Here is a 17367-nt window from a genome sequence, read left to right on the forward strand (position 1 = left end):
TGTTGCTGGTCACAACTGCTGTAGCGCTGCTCCGTCTCCCTGCAGTTCCCTCTTATCTGATCTGTCTCAGAGGCAGATTGACTCCCCCTGTGTTGTGGGCCATGGTGTAAACAGCTATTCAGTGGCGGGGCCTTTTGGGAAAGTGGAGCTGCGGGGTGGGTTTGGTCTCAATTTTGAGGTGTCTGTGGGGATGGTGGCGAGGTTTAGGGGAACAGAGGGGTTTCCTCTTCTAAGGCGCTGATGAAATAATAATGCACAGAGTTGGTAAGGCTGAAATTTGCACATGAAAATCCTCCCCGTTTGTGGGACTTGGGTCTAATGCAGCACTGACAATCCCTGCTTCGCACAGTTTAGATGCAAATGAGTTTTCCCAGCTTCCTCCTCGGAGTCGCCCAGCAGAGCCAGATCGAGCTGAACTGATGGAAGGATGCATAGAGACAGAACACAGCTTTCTTGTTGTGTTTATGTTTCCTTGTTTGTGATTAGAATTATTCTTAAGAGATGAGAACAAATTCAAATGTCCTTCTTTTTCTTTTCACTGAAAGAAATTATTCTTTCATCTAAGTACGTTTTAATTTAATCTAGATATTAGATTAGACAGAATTTTTAAAGTGTGACATAAATAAAGAAAGGTTTTGTCATTAATTTACTTCAAAAACCTTAGACATTGACCCTTTTTTGAGTTCATCTGGTTGAAATTCCTTTTGACTCACACTTTGTACTTTGTTAATGTGCAAATTAAGGGAACTTTGGTTTGTAGCTTTAATAAAGCTTCAGCTGTTGGACTTCTAATCCTAGATAAACAAACACACACAGGAAAAACTGAAACTTAAGAAAGTAAAAGACTCTTGATTCAAGAAAACTAGTCTAATTTTCTGTCTCACGAGAGTTATAATCTCATCAAGAATGTTTTTCAATAGCAAAATAATCTTTGTTCAACCCTGTAAAGCCCACTACATCAAAGAATTGACAGAAATTTCCAATTTTTTGAAATCACGACTTTTTCAAAACCCTTCGATAAAACCCACAAAAACATTTGCAATATCATTTTTAATTAGATATAGATAGTCAATTAGGCTTTGATGGGTGAATTAAGGCAGTTTAAGATGCAAAAATACTGACAAAAGTGTCAAAAGCAGCTTATTTACCCCCTGTCTCAAATTTGATCCGCACATATATGAAGTAACTTTAGAAGTATTAATTGCCAACAAATTTAGCATTTTTTTAATATAGAAACTAGACATTTGAAAAAAGTAATAACATTGGATCAGTAAAGAAGAAAAACAGACAATTATATGAGAATAAAGTTGTAAACTTATGACAAAAATGTCAAAATATTGCAAGAATAAAGTTGTAAACTTATGCTTCAAAAAGTTGTAAGTTTTCAAAGTAAAAGTCATGCTTTTTTCAATTTAAATAAAATGCATTTCGCTGTAAAATGCGTCAATAATTACATTAAACATTACTTGTTTAATTTATGTTGCAGATGATTCCGAGAAATGGGAAGGACATCACTGAATCTGCTTTACCTTTTTGTAAATGTACAACTTTATTGTCATGCAATTAAAAATTAGAACTTAGTTTTTGAACAAAGCAAGATTTTTCCTTTTAAAATGATGAATTTCTAAATCACAGATTTATGATTTTATTCTCAAAGAAATTTGACTTTTCATACATTTTGTGATTCCATTCTCATATTTTTTATATTTTTCTTTCATAGTGGTCCTAAAACTCCATAGTAATTATCACCATGAAGTATACAATTACTAAAACTTTTTTAAGCCAAAAGTGTTTTTGAGATTTCACAGAAGCAGCCATTATCAAATGAGCCGGAAAAGGCCTTCTACTGCCCCTAGTGGAATGATGATGAAGTACAGGACCAAGTTATAAACAGGAAAGTTTGGATCATGCCAATGAGACAGGGTGTAGGTACCGTAACCGTTCGGGGTCCTTTTCGTCTGAGGATGATGTCACACTACGGCAGCCCCACTTGGACAAACTAAGAAGCGTGGAGATCCACTTGGCCTCTACATATTTTCATTTCACGTTTCCTTTTGTAGCCTAAAGTTCTTTTCCTTCATAAGTTGTGACTGACATTATTCTTTGTAATGTTTATAGAGAGATTTTGAGACAACCCACTTTGTAAAAAGATCTGTGGCTGTTAGAATGAACCTGCTGCTCCACACAAGCGAACCGTGTCTCTAAGCAGAGCAGCTGGAGGACTGTGAGATTTGCTCATGGACTTAAGAAAAGAGTTTAATAAATGACCTGTTGATCATGGGTTTGTGGGAACTTTCATCACTCCTTTCCCACAAACCCCATTTCAAAAAATCAGACCCCATCCAGACATATGAGGGTGAGCTGGATAAGAAAGAGCAGGAGAACAAGAGCTTTGTGTCAATCTGCTCTCTCTCTCTCCTCAGTCATGGCCAGTTAGTGAAAGCAAACGCAGGCAAGCCCTGGAGACGACACGGGGCGACAGAGTGTGCCAATCACAGCAGAGCCCAGAGCATTCCCCAGTACAGCTTGCCCTGAGCAACATTTTATTAATTTAATAATCATCCCGCAGAAACACAACTAGGTGGACTTGTGTATCCTCAGAGATGGACCGCATGACATGCACTGCACACACATTTCCCCCCAGTCACAAAGTGCATCCCCTGCCTCTGTGAAAATAGTAAAAAAAAAAGAAAAAAGAAACGGCACCCACCATCGACGCCTTCATAAAGACACAATCTTCATAAAGATTGCTTGTATAGAATACATTTATTTTTTGTTGTTTGCCCCCAGGGATGAAAGTGAAAACAAAAGACAGCTTTGAATTATTTTACTCTAAAAAATATCTGGCAGGGTTGTTGGGAGAATCTCACACACATACATACATATTTATTTATATATGTTCATGCATATATGTATATGATGATAAAAACTGCAACTGTAAAGACATGAAAATCTGCAGGGAGGTCGTGACCTTTGCATCTAGAGCATTTTAAATATTAACCCGTCAATGTTGCAAAATTGAAATGTACCGTTAAATTCAGGACTAATTTTGCATCACGTTAAGTGGAAAAAAACATTGAAGTATATTCTTTAATGTAATTGAAATAAAGTCAGGCGTTAAGGCATTAAAGTACTTAAAGAAAAAACAAGTTTCCTGTAAATATGAAAGAGTGTTATAAATTATTCTGTATTTCCATACTGCAAAAAGAGGTAGCCTAAAAACAGAAGAAGAACACCAACCAGAATACTGATCTTAGTAGAAAATCACTTGAAAGTAGTCAAATTATCTGTTTTTGTAGGAAGTCATATTTATCTAACTAGAAATCGTATAAGATATCAAAATCTAGATACAAGGAGTTGCACACAAGCATTCAAAAAGGGAAAATTAAGCTGTTAGATATTCGAACTGAATGTTCTACAGCCCAATAATTTGTATGCTTTGATAGTTCTAAGCAAATGGTTTGTATTTTTTTGAGTTTGTATGCACCTAAGGGTATTTCATTTTGATTTCAGGGACACCAAACTAGTGTAATAAGTGGACCTGATTTATTTTAAATCAAAATGTGAACAAAAGGAGAATATGATCTTAATGCAAGTTGGCCCATCTAAGTGAATTATTATAAAATCCAAAACTAGCACCTATTCTTAGAGCATAAATCTAAACCTTTTCCCCCTAAATAATGACAATGAATGCCAGTTAACTCTAAATTTTAAAATAACATCCTTAACAGTTAACAAAAAAATACACTACCATTTACGTTTTTTGAGTCTTAAATCAAGCTTTTGTATTTTCAAGAGTACAGAACAAAAAGGGATTTTGACACATTTTTATACTAATTTCCATAACTCTTAAAGAAATTCTCCACTGTGCTGATTTTGAGAGAAACTTGGAAAGGTGAAGATCAATTAAAAGTTAAAACAACTTAAAACCTGCATGGTTAAATATCTTGAAAGTCTGAAAAAAAGTTGTTTTTCAATCTTTGCAAGAATCAAATAGTTTACAGTTCAAAATTAATTAGTTAGATAGAACAGCATTTAAATAGGTTCAAAAATATCAATAATGAGACTTTAGAAGTTAGAAAATTTTAGTTTTACTTTGAATACTTGATTGTTTGTGACCATAAATAAATCGTTTATAAAACTTCCAAACTCCAGTCATTTTGCAATCACTTTCACTTAAGTGTAAATGGTAATAAACACACTTACTTCACATTTCGGATTCTTTCATGAAGTTGAGATTTTTTTAAATATTTAAACCGGAAGTGAATACAATGTTTTTATAACTCCATCCCAAAAAGTACAGTTTAAGATGCCAAAGAGGTTCTCTTTGTGATTTATAGAAATGGCTCTTTACTATGCCATGCAAACTTCTCATCTTCTTCCCCTGAAACACTCCTCCGGCTCCACTTCATTACGATTCTGTTGGCAGCCAGAGATGCGCCAGGGGTCCGACTGAGAGCAAAAAACATTATGAAAATAATAATGAACTCACTTTCACGCTCGTTTCTCCCTGCCCCGGCTGCTTACAGCGGGCGTCAGAGTCGATGGGAGTCATTAGAAGGGGTCGGCCTCTTTTCTCTGCTGAGGAGAAGTTGCTGCAGCAGGAGGGACCGGGGGGGGGGGGGGGGGGGGGGTAGTGGTGGTGGTGGTGGAGAGAAGGACAAACTCTGACACGTTAACAACCACCGCCATCATCATCATCACCTCCACCGCTGCGCATTCCTGCAGCTCTGGGGAGATGCGGCCTCCTGTCAAACAGAGCAAGGACCCTGCATCGCCTGCAAACATGAAGTGTGTGTAAATGTGTGCTACAGCATCTGCTTGTGCGTATGGATAAATGTGTGTGTGTGTGTGTGTGTGCGTGCATGCGTGCATCCTGCTGTGCATCTAATTCCACCTGGGCTTTGACTGCTCACTTCTTCTCTTTTTTCACCTCACCCCTCTGTCCCCCTCCCTCTTCTCCACTTTTCACTGTGTCACTCCATATATTCATGAATTTCCTGTTTATCATGAAAACCTATGCATGAAAATGAAAAAAAAGAGAAAACAACAGGGAAAAAAACCCAAAACAAACAGAGTGAATGTTGATGGGGGTTTTTGTCTCGTCTGGTTGCAGTGCTGCACAGGCAGCTCGGTCCTCCAGGGACGCTTGCACGAACACCCCGATTGCATCTCCTTTTTCTTCTCATTTCCTTTCTTTTCTCTCCTCCCTTCCTTCCATCCACCCACCTACACCGCCTTCCCCGCCTCGCTTTGGCCTCCCCCACCATCCACCCGCTGCCTTTCTCTTCCTCCATCTCTCCTTCACAGTGTCAAAGCCAGTTACAGGCAGAAGAGCTCTCCTTCTTAAATAATTCACAAGTTGATTAATAGACTCACAAGGGTATAATTAGGCAGGGGAGAGACGGTGGCTAGTGTAACCAGTACAGTGCTTATGGGAATTACAGAGCGAGGTTATTGAGGAAATGGAGAGTACTAGTAAAGAAAAAAATCAAATCAAATCAAATCGGGCAGCTGCAGTGTTGGACTCGTGGAGGGGATGAAGAGGAGGGGGGAAGGAGGAGTTGGAAGGGGGGGCACCTTTTTCTGAGGCTATGTGTTGGATATGAGGCAGCCTCTCCAGGAGCATGGAGCCCAGGGTTTGTTTGATGTGGAAATTGGACAGTTTGAATCCGTCTCCTTTAATTTTTCACAACTTACAGGGCCCCCCTGGGTGCCTCACAATTCTCTTATAGGATATAAATTAGATTTTTTTTGTCTCTCTACCTTATTTTAAGCCCCTTTTTTTTCTTCTTTCAACTCAGGTACTCCTGGTATTTTTTATTTCCCTCTTCCTCGCTGAAGAGAGCTGTAGTTTCACCCCGATGTTTGTCAGTCAGCTATGAGCATAAAACTTCACTTATGTTGCCTCTAAGGCATCTTTTGTATTCTGAAAGGGGTGTGCTTTCTGCTGCCAGACTGGTCTTCAAAACAAACAAACACAACAATAGAGCAACAGATCTCTCTTCCCGATTCAGACATCATATTTTCTTGTGGTGGTCTCTGCCTGTTTCCCTTTTGCAGTTAAAATAAAATGAAAAGAACCAGTGAAAATACACCCAGACAGAAACAACACACTTCCTTTCTTGCAGTCCCCCCCCCCCCCCCCCCCCCCTTTCCTGGCGTTGTGGTTAAAGCAGTAATATTGGAAAAACAGAGTTGTGTCTTTGGATTTTTTGTCTTTATTTATCTTTTCCTCTGTCAATATCCTGGATAGGCTTCTGCTTTATTTTTAGCTTTTTTCAATCTTGGTTCTTCGGTGTCCAAACAGACATGTGGACGTGTGTCCAGCCTGACGCGCTGTAGACGGGGCTGGTGTCTGCTCCCATGTCCACATGTCAGCTCTTATTCAAACTCATCTGCCTCATCATTTCTACGGCAGATGTGTCAAAGCGGAACCCGCAGAGGTGAAAAGCAACAAACTTCTGTTTGCTGAAACTGAGAGACAGACTTTGAAATTCCTTTCAGGCGTGCAGAAGCCAATGAGCCCTGTTGAGCGTGCCTTTGCCTTGATGCTTATTTCACTTCTGGCTTGTTATCTTCCCCGAATCATCTGACAGGACTGCCAGGAGAAGAAGTGCTATGCATTTTGGTTAATTCTGTTATTTCCTTGTCTGAATTTGACAATGGTGCATTAATTATCCTTTCTGTATCGTATAATTGGCCTTGCTTTGTACTTCTCAGCAGACAACTAATGACTTCTTGATTTCCTCCTGGCTGTGTAGATACCCTGCCACCAGGAGGCGCTGAGAAGAGCAGGACCCCTGCGTGTTGATTTATTTATCTGTGTCTGGATTAAAGCCTGTACACCTGATAAAGGGGATGTCAGAGGAGCTTTGACAGCCACAGAGGCAGCAGAGTGTGTGCGATTTGGTCGCTGCGTCTGCAGAAACAAGGAGTGTCGATGGCATCTTTGAAGTCTTGACAGACGAGAGCCTCTGAACATCCCCTTAATCTTGCCTTCCTTCAGAAAGGCGTGCAAGCAGGCAGGTTCTGAGCACACCCGGCTCCCTGTTTGCCTTATTCTCTTAATGACACAAACCATTCAGAGACCACGCATGATAGCATTTCATCTGGCATAATGTGCAGTGGCTGCTCACTTCAAACGCTTCACTGCCTCTCAGAATTAAGTCGGCTGAAGACGGCAAGAGACAGGACATGAACATACCAGGCTGTTCCTATTGGCGGGATGGGATGCCTGTGTGTGGAGTGCATGCTATTTGATTGTGCTGATTGTTTTTTTTGACACCACCTGAAGGAAATACAACAAATCTGCCTGATGTGATTGTCTGGAAATCAGATCATTTGCAAGAGATGTGTTTCACACCTTAAATTTCAGACTGCCAGCAGTGATTTGGTGATTTGTCCCCTTACATTTCTGTTACTTTCATGCATCACGTGTTGCTGCCTGTCGTATCAAATAAAGACATAGAAGGGATGGCCTTGCCTCACCCTGATCCGCATCTTAAGTTTTCTTTAATTTCCAATCTTCTTCTGCACGCCTGGAAGTGACAGAGCTTGAGAGCAATCTGAGTGTGAGGATGGTTGGAAGTGGAAGAGCAGAGTTGCTGGGCAAAAGAGGGCGGCAGGGTTAATTACTCCATTACTGGGTGGCTCAGGCAGGAGCTGTTTAAACAGGCCCCAGTCAGCAGGGGATTAGGCCTCATTACTCCAGCTAAAGTTGCACCCACGACCCTTCCCCACCACCTCTTACTGCAGGTTTATCTGCAGAATATTCACAAGGAGTGAGGAGGGTGTATGAAGGAAGGAAAAAGAGTGAACGGGGGGGTAGGTGAGTGGAAGCAGAGCAAACAGGCAAGTACAGCACTTAACTCATCACCTGAGCTCAGCCTGGGCTACAATTATCCCCCAAAATGCCCATGCGTAGCAAGATTAGGATCTGGATCTCAGGTTACGCTCCCTTCCACTGCACCAAACCGCATGGCCATCTTCTGCCACCGCCTTCTCACCATCCTCCCCCAGGTATCTGATGGCACCTGGTGATAGGGGCAGCGCTCTCGTTTGCAGGGAGGACAGGGCCCTGGAAATTAGGTTGATGTTTGTACTCCGAGGCTGAAACGCAATGGGTCAGTTTACAAGGTCTGTAGGGCATGAAATACTTTGGTTTACAGTGACAGTCATATGACTGTTTGATAAGAGGAGTTACTATGAGATAAGCAAGGCGCTGTAACGATGTAAACAGTATCTGGACCATGTCTGTTTGTGCCAGAGGTATTTGTAAAGTAAATCCTTCATCTATTTTGACGCTAAATGTTGCTGAAAGTTCATTTGTGGTGGTTTCCAGTTTCCCTCAGAAAAGACCTCAAAAGCTCTTTAACTTCAAAAAGATTTTAAGGACGTGCAAAACGGGTCCCTTAGAAAAGCATCTCTAACAGTCCTTTATCCACTGTGAGAAACGTGTTGTTTTTTTTAAAAAACTTTGGATCAACAACAGAGATTCGTCGGAGTATTAGGGCCAGTTTACAAACAACTTTTTTTTAATTACGACTTAAAAGTCCTGAATTTACGAGTAAAAAGTCTATTCATCCATCCGTTCATCCATTCACCTTCTTCCGCTCATCCGGGACTGGAAAACGGGGCGGCAAAGATGCCCAGACTTCCCTCGCCCCGGCACCTTCCTCCAGCTCCTCTGGGGGGACCCCGAGACGTTCCCATGCCAGCTGAGAGACAGCGTCCTAGCATGTCCTGGGTCTTCCCTGGGGCTTAAAAAAGTACAAAGTCATAACTGTTGAATTTTGAACATAAAGTAGTATATTTATTACTTTAAAAGTCATAGGCTACATTTTATAAGTCATAAATTTACAAGAAGAAAAAAGTATAAATATACGAGAAATTATGTGCTTGAAAATGAAAGATGTGGGGCGTTCTGTGAAAGCCTGATTTCCGGATGGGTTTCAAAAAAAGAATTCTGAACCTTCTGGCGACTCAAAATCAGATTATTGTTAGTGAAGCCGGTTTTACGAGGTTCAGTGTCGGTAAAGCAGAGTTTCATTTGTAAAATTATGAGCTCAGAGACACGACTGGGTGTAGAGGAATGCTACTTTTTAATTTCCTGTTCATTCAAAAACCCAGAAGTCCATTTGTCACCCTAGGTCATGTGACTGTCATGCGCACAAGGAACACCAAAGGGGAATCAAAATAGTGTTACATATGTCCCCTCCTTCAAATCAAACATCTCGTTCCAATACAAAACAACAAAGAGGAATGAAAATGGTCTGTTGCATTAGCATTAGAACGTTAAAAATGCCAAAAACTGGTCCTCCTTTAGACGGAAGCATCACACAGACTTAGAGATCGTGTCTTTTGTGGAGGAAGAATGGATTGAAGTGGACAGCTGCATGGACACCGATGGCTTCATTAACGGGCTGCAGAGATCCTGCAAGCCACCAATCAATAAATAAAACATGAATAAATCGCATATCAAACAAATGAGCTTCCAAACATTTGGAACGTCATCATTTAACATTCAGCTCACCTGTTCAAGTACAGTTGGTTTGGTCTACTGCTTTGCAGCGTTCACTTGCTGCACTGTGTGCTCATTTTGACTGTGATCTCTAGAATTTACGAGAAAAAGTCGTACATTTACGACTTGTGGGGCAGGACTGTTGGCGTGGAACTACCCCAACCCCCCTTCCTCTCCCTGTTGCTGGGAGTTCTGTTTCCACTCTCCTGCTAGCTTACAGCCCCTCACACCCCCAACCTGAAATTACTAGTGCAACAAAAATAGCGAGCAATATCGAGTTGTACAGTTTGGATTCAGATTTCAGCTCAGATGAGGAAAACAAAGACGTACATGGATCTATTTGTCTACATGTGGATGCATCGGAATAGAGCGGAGCAGGAAGCTTGAGGCTTGCCAACTGCAGCTTCTACGTCTCATTTACAAGCCCCTTTTCCAACGGTATTCTTTCACCTGTTCCTTATTCACAACAATTTGAAGAAAGAAATACTCAGAAATGCTATTTTAAGTGTAATTTTCTTTGCATGTGTTTTCATGTTAAATGTTAAAACACGATTTTCATTGGAGCAGGTCTTTAATGAAGACTAAGATAAAATGTCCAAAAACAGTTTGTGTGGTGGTGTGTTGATCCACGATGATGCTGCTAACCTGTGTTTTCCTGTCCTCAGAGGATAAAGGAGGATGTATTTCAGCAAAGCTGCCAATGGATCGGATGGCTAAAAATGTTTTCCAATTAGAAGAGTCAAGTGTGTACTGGGAGAACTAATCCAAGGGCTTTTCAAAACAGATCTGTGAGTCGTGCTGTGTTGAAATACCCACTGAAAGTTTTGTGCCAGTGCTTCCTTGCCTTTAGTCCAGTCACCTGGAACACACAATAAATCCAACAGACACGCACTTTTGTGTGGCACATTTTCACTGTAGGTCTGTGAATCTCCACAGAGCTGCCCACAAAAACAGTCAATAAGACTTCCTTCTCCAAAGAGACAAAATGCTCTCTTGATTTATGGGACATGGTCGCTCGCCAAACTAAGTGATTTAGGTTTAAATCCAGAACAGAGCTTCTATTATATAATTGAGGACCAAAAGAATCAATAGGAGCAGCTGGATGTGTCGGCGGCGGGCGCCGCTCACATCCATATTGAGAGCATACCCGCTTCGATCTGCGTCTGGACCAGGCTCAGCTTCACTAGTCTAATCACACAGCAAGCAGGTCGATCTAAGGACTTAGCCAGTGGTGCTCTCTGATGGCATATGTTAACATGATTTTTCCTCTTGTTCACTGTTAAATAAAAAGGCTGCACCTGAGATCCTTGGCCATTCAGAGCTCAAAAACCAGGGATTATTTTAAACATAGCCTGAGGTGAGAGTGAGATTCTCCGCTCCAGTAACCAGAGCAAGCTGGAGGTAGGCAGCTGAAGACAAGAGGGGCAAACAGGATATTTATCCCATTGATTTTCTCAAGTTGAAACAAGAAGATTTAGGGGGGCTTGACTCTTAAAATTCCCAAGGAGCCGCTCACCGCTCAGCCGCGAACACACACACACACCAGCAGATAGCATCATGCCAGCGAGGTGTGAGCGAGGTTTCAGGGCCTTGAGCTGCGAAGCTGTGCTGTGTTGTGGAATGATGCGCCCCAATGTGTGTCAGAGGAATCATTATAGCTGGTGCTAGAGCTGAAGCTAGCTTATGGTGTGTGTGTGGCAAAGTGGGGGTGTGAAGGCAACAGATGAGAAGGACGTCAGTGTTGGAGAGGAGAAGCTTTGTTTCTCTTGCTGAAGAAAAACTACCAGCAGATCAATAACATGTTGTGAAGGAAGCAGTATATGAGTCAGCTCAAAGACGTCTCCAGGATGTTCAGAGTTTGGACATTTTTGCAGGTTGGAAAGCAGGTGGATTACTGGAAACTTTTTGTTCAGATTTCTAGTAAAAAACCTAAATTTGGTCACACAGTTCAGCTGGTATCTAACGGGAACTCGTTAAGTGTAGAGTTTGAAAAAAATGTTGTGTTTTTATGAAGCGTTGTGTGTAGGCCACAAAATCTGTGATAGAATCAGTCGGATCGATCTGATGAGAAACACAGTGATGACTTATGCAGTGGTTTTGTTTTCTTATTTTGTGCATTCAGGCAATATTTTCCGCTAATAATGTTCAATGTGTTTCTTATGAAGTTGTTTCTTTTACAAAACTAACAGAAAAAATATAAACATAACAACTAAAAAAAACAGACTGCAAAATTATCATTCAAAAAGGGTTTTAATTATTCGTGAAATAAATGTAACCCGTTTTGAGTTTGATGCCAGCATCTAATTGCAAAAAAAGTTAAGACACAGGCATCAACAAACTGGAAAATGACAATCTATTAATAGCTGTTAGAATTTATTATTTATTTTGTAATATTAATTATTCATTCATTTTTGTTTAATAGACCTAAATTTGTAATCAGCAGGGTTTTTCTCTGTATCTAAAGGAGAATTCATTTAGTCAAAAGCAAATTTCTTCACTATCTTGTAATTTGCATTTCTAAAAAATACCAGAACAGAACAAAAGATGCAAATGAGTCTACAGTTAAAAGAGACTTTGCAGTCTTTTATGAGATGTTCCACCTGATTGACAGAAAACACAGAAACAACAACATATCTGTCAACCAAAGGAAATTCAAAGCTCCTTCAAGAAGGTAAGAATTGAATTTGGCGAAATATAATTGCAGTGAAAAGTCAGCCCCCATTGAACAATTGATAGGACTACCGATTTTAGGGGAAGGCTTAAAAAGAAACCACAAAAGAAACTTAAGGAGGCAGTTGAAGTTCCAGGGCAGAAAACATGCTGTTAAAAGTAAAACATTGCTTAAAAATAATAAAATAAACAAATAACAGGCAAAAAAAAAAACAGTAAAGTGTCTGCTGACATAATATTTTTAGGGACTATAAATGAACTAATCACTATCTGTATTTGTCAAGGAGACCAACCCAAATCTTGAATGTTTTTTTGTTTTTTGCTTGACTGCCTGCTGAGTTTAGGTTAAACACTGGGGTGACCATACTTTTTTCATTTCTGACCCCACCAGTTATGAAATAATATTCCTGAAGAAAGTTGTTGTTATCTTATTTTCTTTTACTCGCTTTATTAAAGTCCAATTTGTCTTTCATATGTTTTATTGCCTCTTGTAATTTTTTGCTGCTGTTTTTTTTTCTTCTTATTTCCAACCCCTCTGACTGGAGAAAGGTAGTCTGCCCTCTCTGGGTGGGTGGAGTGCTCCTGTCCCAGGTGGAGGGGGTTAAAAATATTGGGGTCTTCTTCACTTGTGAGGGAAGACTGGAGCGTGAGATCGACAGGTGGATTGTTGTGGTGTTCGCGGTCATACGGTCGCTATACCGGTTTATCGTGGTGAAGAGAGAGCTGAGCCAGCAAGCGAAGCTCTGAATTTACCAGTGAATCCTCATTGCTACACTCACCTATGGTCACGAGGTCCGGATCATGACTGAAAGAATGAGGTCCCAGATGCAAGCAGCCGAAATGACCTTCCTCTGTCAGGGTGAGAAACTCAGTCACCCGCTGAGAGCTCAGAGTAGAGATGGTGCTCCTCATCATCGAGAGGAACTAGTTGAGGTGGCTCAGGGATCTAGTCAGGACGCCTCCCTGGGGAGGGGTGAAGAAGATGAACATCCATTCATGGGTGGATGTTTCTTATTTCTTTTTATCTCTCTTTTTCTTTTAAATCATGTTGGCAACTTGAAAGAGTTTCATTCATTACTTCATTAAAATCAAGCCCCACCTTTTGTTCGAAAAGCAAACAAGGTTGTAGTTCCTTAAATGACCACTGGAGGCTGGTTTGGTTGTAGATGTCATAATATAGTGGCACATATATGAACATCAGGAGAATTAAAATCTGTGCAGCAAATTAAGTAGCATGCTAAGTTTTAATGTTACAAATTGGTTTATTTCTCAAACTTTTTGTCTCTAAACAGTCGGAAAGCGACACTTGCTGTTTATTTGAAGACCCCCTCTGATGAAAATGGTGATTTTAACATGTTCTTTTAGCATTTTCTCATGATGGAGATAATTTATAAAGGAAATTAAGCTTACATTTGCAGTACTGAGTATTTCTTTATTCAAGTTGTTGTAAGTCAAGAGCAGATGAAAAAATGCCATTTGAAAAAGCCTGTAGATGTGACGTGGAACCTACAAGGACAAGCCAAAAGTACTCTGCTCCACTCCATTCCGATGCATCCTCTTTTGGACAAATAGTTCCATGCTTGTCTTTGTTTTCCTCATCTGAGCTGGAATCTAGCTCAAAACTGTACAGATGGATTGCTCCAATATTGTTTACCATTTTTGTTGCACTGTTGTAAGTTAGCGGGAGAGCATGTAAACAAGGTGATGATGGGAAATAAGGGCAGGCTTACAAGGCAACAACGGTACCGCCCACAACACATAGGTGAATTTCTGATAAAGTACTGTCCTATAATGACACAGGTTTTTATTTTGGATAAAACGGCATATTTATAATTAAAAGACGACTGGGAACGCTTTTAAAATAGATCAAAAGATTATCGGAGTGGGACTTTAAAAACAACAACCAAAGTCATCTATCATTTATAATAACACAATCCAATATGTGCAGACGACAAACAAATGAAAGCTCTGATTGTGTTATAAACTTCACTTGAACATAGGTTTTCTCAGCACCTCTCTTTATTTACAGATCAGCAGACTGCCAACAGCCCTGCAGTTTTAGCTGCAGCTGTCATTCCCCAGCTGTTCTACGGTCCTCCCTGGTCAGCGGGCAGTCAAGACCCGTCGCCCTGGAGTCAGGACTCTGGCCTGCTCCGTCATACTCGCAAATGACAGCCAATCTCATAGGTGGGGAGGAGACGGCACAATAATTGTTCTTCGGGGTGCCCCAATTATGCCATTAACAGCCCCTCAGTGATGAGGCTAATGGCAAGAGTCCTCGTTTGCATAGCATTATCTTAATTAAGCCCGAGGCCTGGCAGCAAAACAATCACGAGCTAATGTTACTGATGGATGGTGGCGATGGTCCGGCAGCAACCATTTACCCGACAGCTATATTAATTAACAGTTCTCCTGTTACATGGGCTTTAACAGGGATGAATAAGTTAACATGGTGACGATGACGCCGGTGGTGACAGGCCGCTCCTGCCTACGTGTGGGCTTCTAATAAAGAGATGCTATTGTGTGAGGTGTGTGTCTATGTGTGTGTCTATGTGGAGAGGGATGCTAAAGAAGACCTGGCATCAGATCTTATTACCCATTTCCTAGAGGAGGAAACGGAGCCAGCAGTAGTACCAGCTTTTAAATAAATCACCATACAAAGCCTGTGCTAATACTTTTAATCGTGAATTAATTACGCACTTATTGCAGGGCAAGAAAAAAAAAGCATAAATGTTCCAATATGCTAAGTCTGGAAAATGCCATTAAACAGGGTTCTTCAGAATCCACCGCCTTATGTTCTATAAGCAAGGACTTGCAGCAAATCCCTCTCGGACCAGGACCTGGACTCACATGCACAGAGTGTCTGGAGCAGGATTCTAAGTGAGGAGGGCCGGCAAAGTAGCTCCTTTTGTTATGTAAACATATGCCATGTGATCCAGTTGGATAAAAGAGAAGAGAAAAAGAAACCGTTCAGATAAGGTACCCCCCATCAGATAATTAAGGATGCCTTCGCTCCAGTTTCCCCTTTTTGCATAAGTGTCTGATCAACTTTCAAAAAGCTCATCAGTCAGAGCTTCAATCCAGGAGTTTAAGACACCTCTTACAGAATGGGGCCAGCCTGAGCCAAATGCATTGTGGGTGGTCGCGACATTCACGACAATGATCTACATCATTCTAACAGTTATGAACAGGACATTATTTGGTCAAAATCACAGTCTTGTAAGGTAACTGACTGATTATCATGAACTCTTTGAAGGCCATGTCACAACTGGCCTTACGGGTCTGCGGGTAAAAAATGGGAAAACCTGTATTGGTCACGCAAGTGGCCAGTGGTAAATAACAAAGTCATAAACTATTTGGTGAACCTGTAGAGCAAAAAATTTATGTTTTTTATGTTTTGAATTTTTCAATATTCCAGTATTGATGATGAGTGACGGCAACCTCAGTCTTCATCTCCTTGAGTGGAAATGAGGCTCCAAACCACAACATCTGAGCTCAGTAAAGCCCGGCAGAACAAACCTGGCACTATTTTAACCTGAGTTTTAAGCTGACTTCTTTTTTATTGTAGGTTTGCTTTTCCTCCATTCACTGCATTTAATCCGATTGGTTACCAAACAGCTATTCAAAAAAAATTCTCTCAGGTGGTTTTGAAATAAAGGGAAGAAATTAAACACTGACAATTTATAATGTCTTTATTCAAGGTTTTTATTGTATGACTGATTTTATTTAAAGTCTTGTAAATTCATTTGAATGTAACTGGGCTAGGAAAAACCAAAGTTCACGTCTGATCTGAGCTTGCATGAAGTGTTGGATGACAGTGGATGGAAAAACCTCCCAAACATGACACCAGAATAAACAGCATCATGTTGTTCACACATGAGAAGCAGACAGACTCTTCTGTTTTTCACTCTAACTACTTTACTTTTGAGATGATCTATTAATAGTTTAACCAACCAATCAATTTGTTTAGCTATCCTACATGACTCTACCTGCTGTTTTGGTTACAGCTCCAGGCTGCTGGTGCACATGCACACTTTTGTGTTGGATGTCACAAGTGTGCCATAACATGCTGCTAATGAGCCATGCAAACAGACAGAAAAAGGATTTTATATATCTTAACCGTGCACAGAAGAGGTCGATGGTTACAATAAGGGAAATGAATTCCTGTTAGGGCTGCCATCTAATTGCAGCCCCTCCAAGAGCGGCTTCAACGCTTTTTTCCCCCCATGCCGATACTCTTTCCCACCTCGACGACGCGCCTTTGCTGCTTGTCAAAACTCTTCCTCCACCTGTCACACCATGAGAGTTTGCACGGTTTCCCTCCCCCTCTGCCTCCCTGCCTCTCCTCTTCCTCCTCCTTGTCCCCCCCCGCATCCTCCATCCTCTCGGCCTCCCCTGCTGCCAGTTTTTAACTACACTCCACTCTGGCCTCTGCTCTATTTGTTACAGCCCCAACACGAGTGCAAACAATCAAAGTCTTTGGGAACGCTAAAATATGCATGGCTATCCGTGACAGACAGATAAAGCAGGGCAATTAGCCACGTAATCCGAGAGCATCGTACGGAACAGTCCGCCTCAGCTGTCCTCCCTCCCCTCCGTCCCTTTACTCTCTTGGTCTCCATTAGTTAAATGTACTCTGTGTGTCGGCTACCCATCAAATCAAGTAACACTTCCCCTAATTGGCTTATAAATAATACAGCAGAGCCTACATTATAATTTCATCAGTGGTAAACATTGCGGGGGCAGTTGGTAAAGAACCGATCCCTCATTAATTTCTTAATTTGGTTGGATGGAATGATGGGGAAGTAAGAGAATGAAAGGTGAAGAAAGAGGGAAAGGTGGATATCAAATGAATGGAGGGACCAGAACCGCGTCAAAGGAAGAGGAAACAGGGGAGAAATGATACTCATGCTGCTGCCACGTTTGTTAGGAGATGTCATTTATTGGATCTGGGGGTTTTGTCAGTACTCTTGTGCAATAGGTGATCAAGGCCCCGCCATCTCCAACTTACACACAAATACGCAGAAGTAAACACCCTCTCCCAGTTCCCCCTCGCTGTTCTTTTTTTACACCGACCTGATGAATATTTTATAACACGCCTTATAAATATTCATGCTAATAGTTTTGCACACTGTTATTACCGGTATTTCCTTTTTTCTTTTCTTTTTTTTGAC

The 17367-nt window shown here is 41.1% G+C and overlaps 1 protein-coding gene and 1 long non-coding RNA gene across 3 annotated transcripts in view; both read left to right on the forward strand.

Annotated features, from left to right (window-relative positions):
* Positions 1-16458, forward strand: part of LOC144996340 (uncharacterized) — a 46546-nt gene extending 30088 nt beyond the window's left edge. For both annotated transcript variants that reach the window (XR_013659331.1, XR_013659332.1), the window contains exon 3: positions 14223-16458. This is a non-coding gene — a long non-coding RNA (uncharacterized LOC144996340). The remainder of the gene's footprint in view (positions 1-14222) is intronic.
* Positions 1-17367, forward strand: part of LOC101167971 (stomatin) — a 267426-nt gene that overhangs the window by 131288 nt on the left and 118771 nt on the right. The gene's annotated exons all lie outside the window — the stretch shown is intronic.

The sequence above is a fragment of the Oryzias latipes genome, chromosome 12 (assembly GCF_053564925.1).
Source record: "Oryzias latipes strain Hd-rR chromosome 12, Olatipes_Hd-rR_3.1".
Taxonomy (NCBI): Eukaryota; Metazoa; Chordata; class Actinopteri; order Beloniformes; family Adrianichthyidae; genus Oryzias; species Oryzias latipes.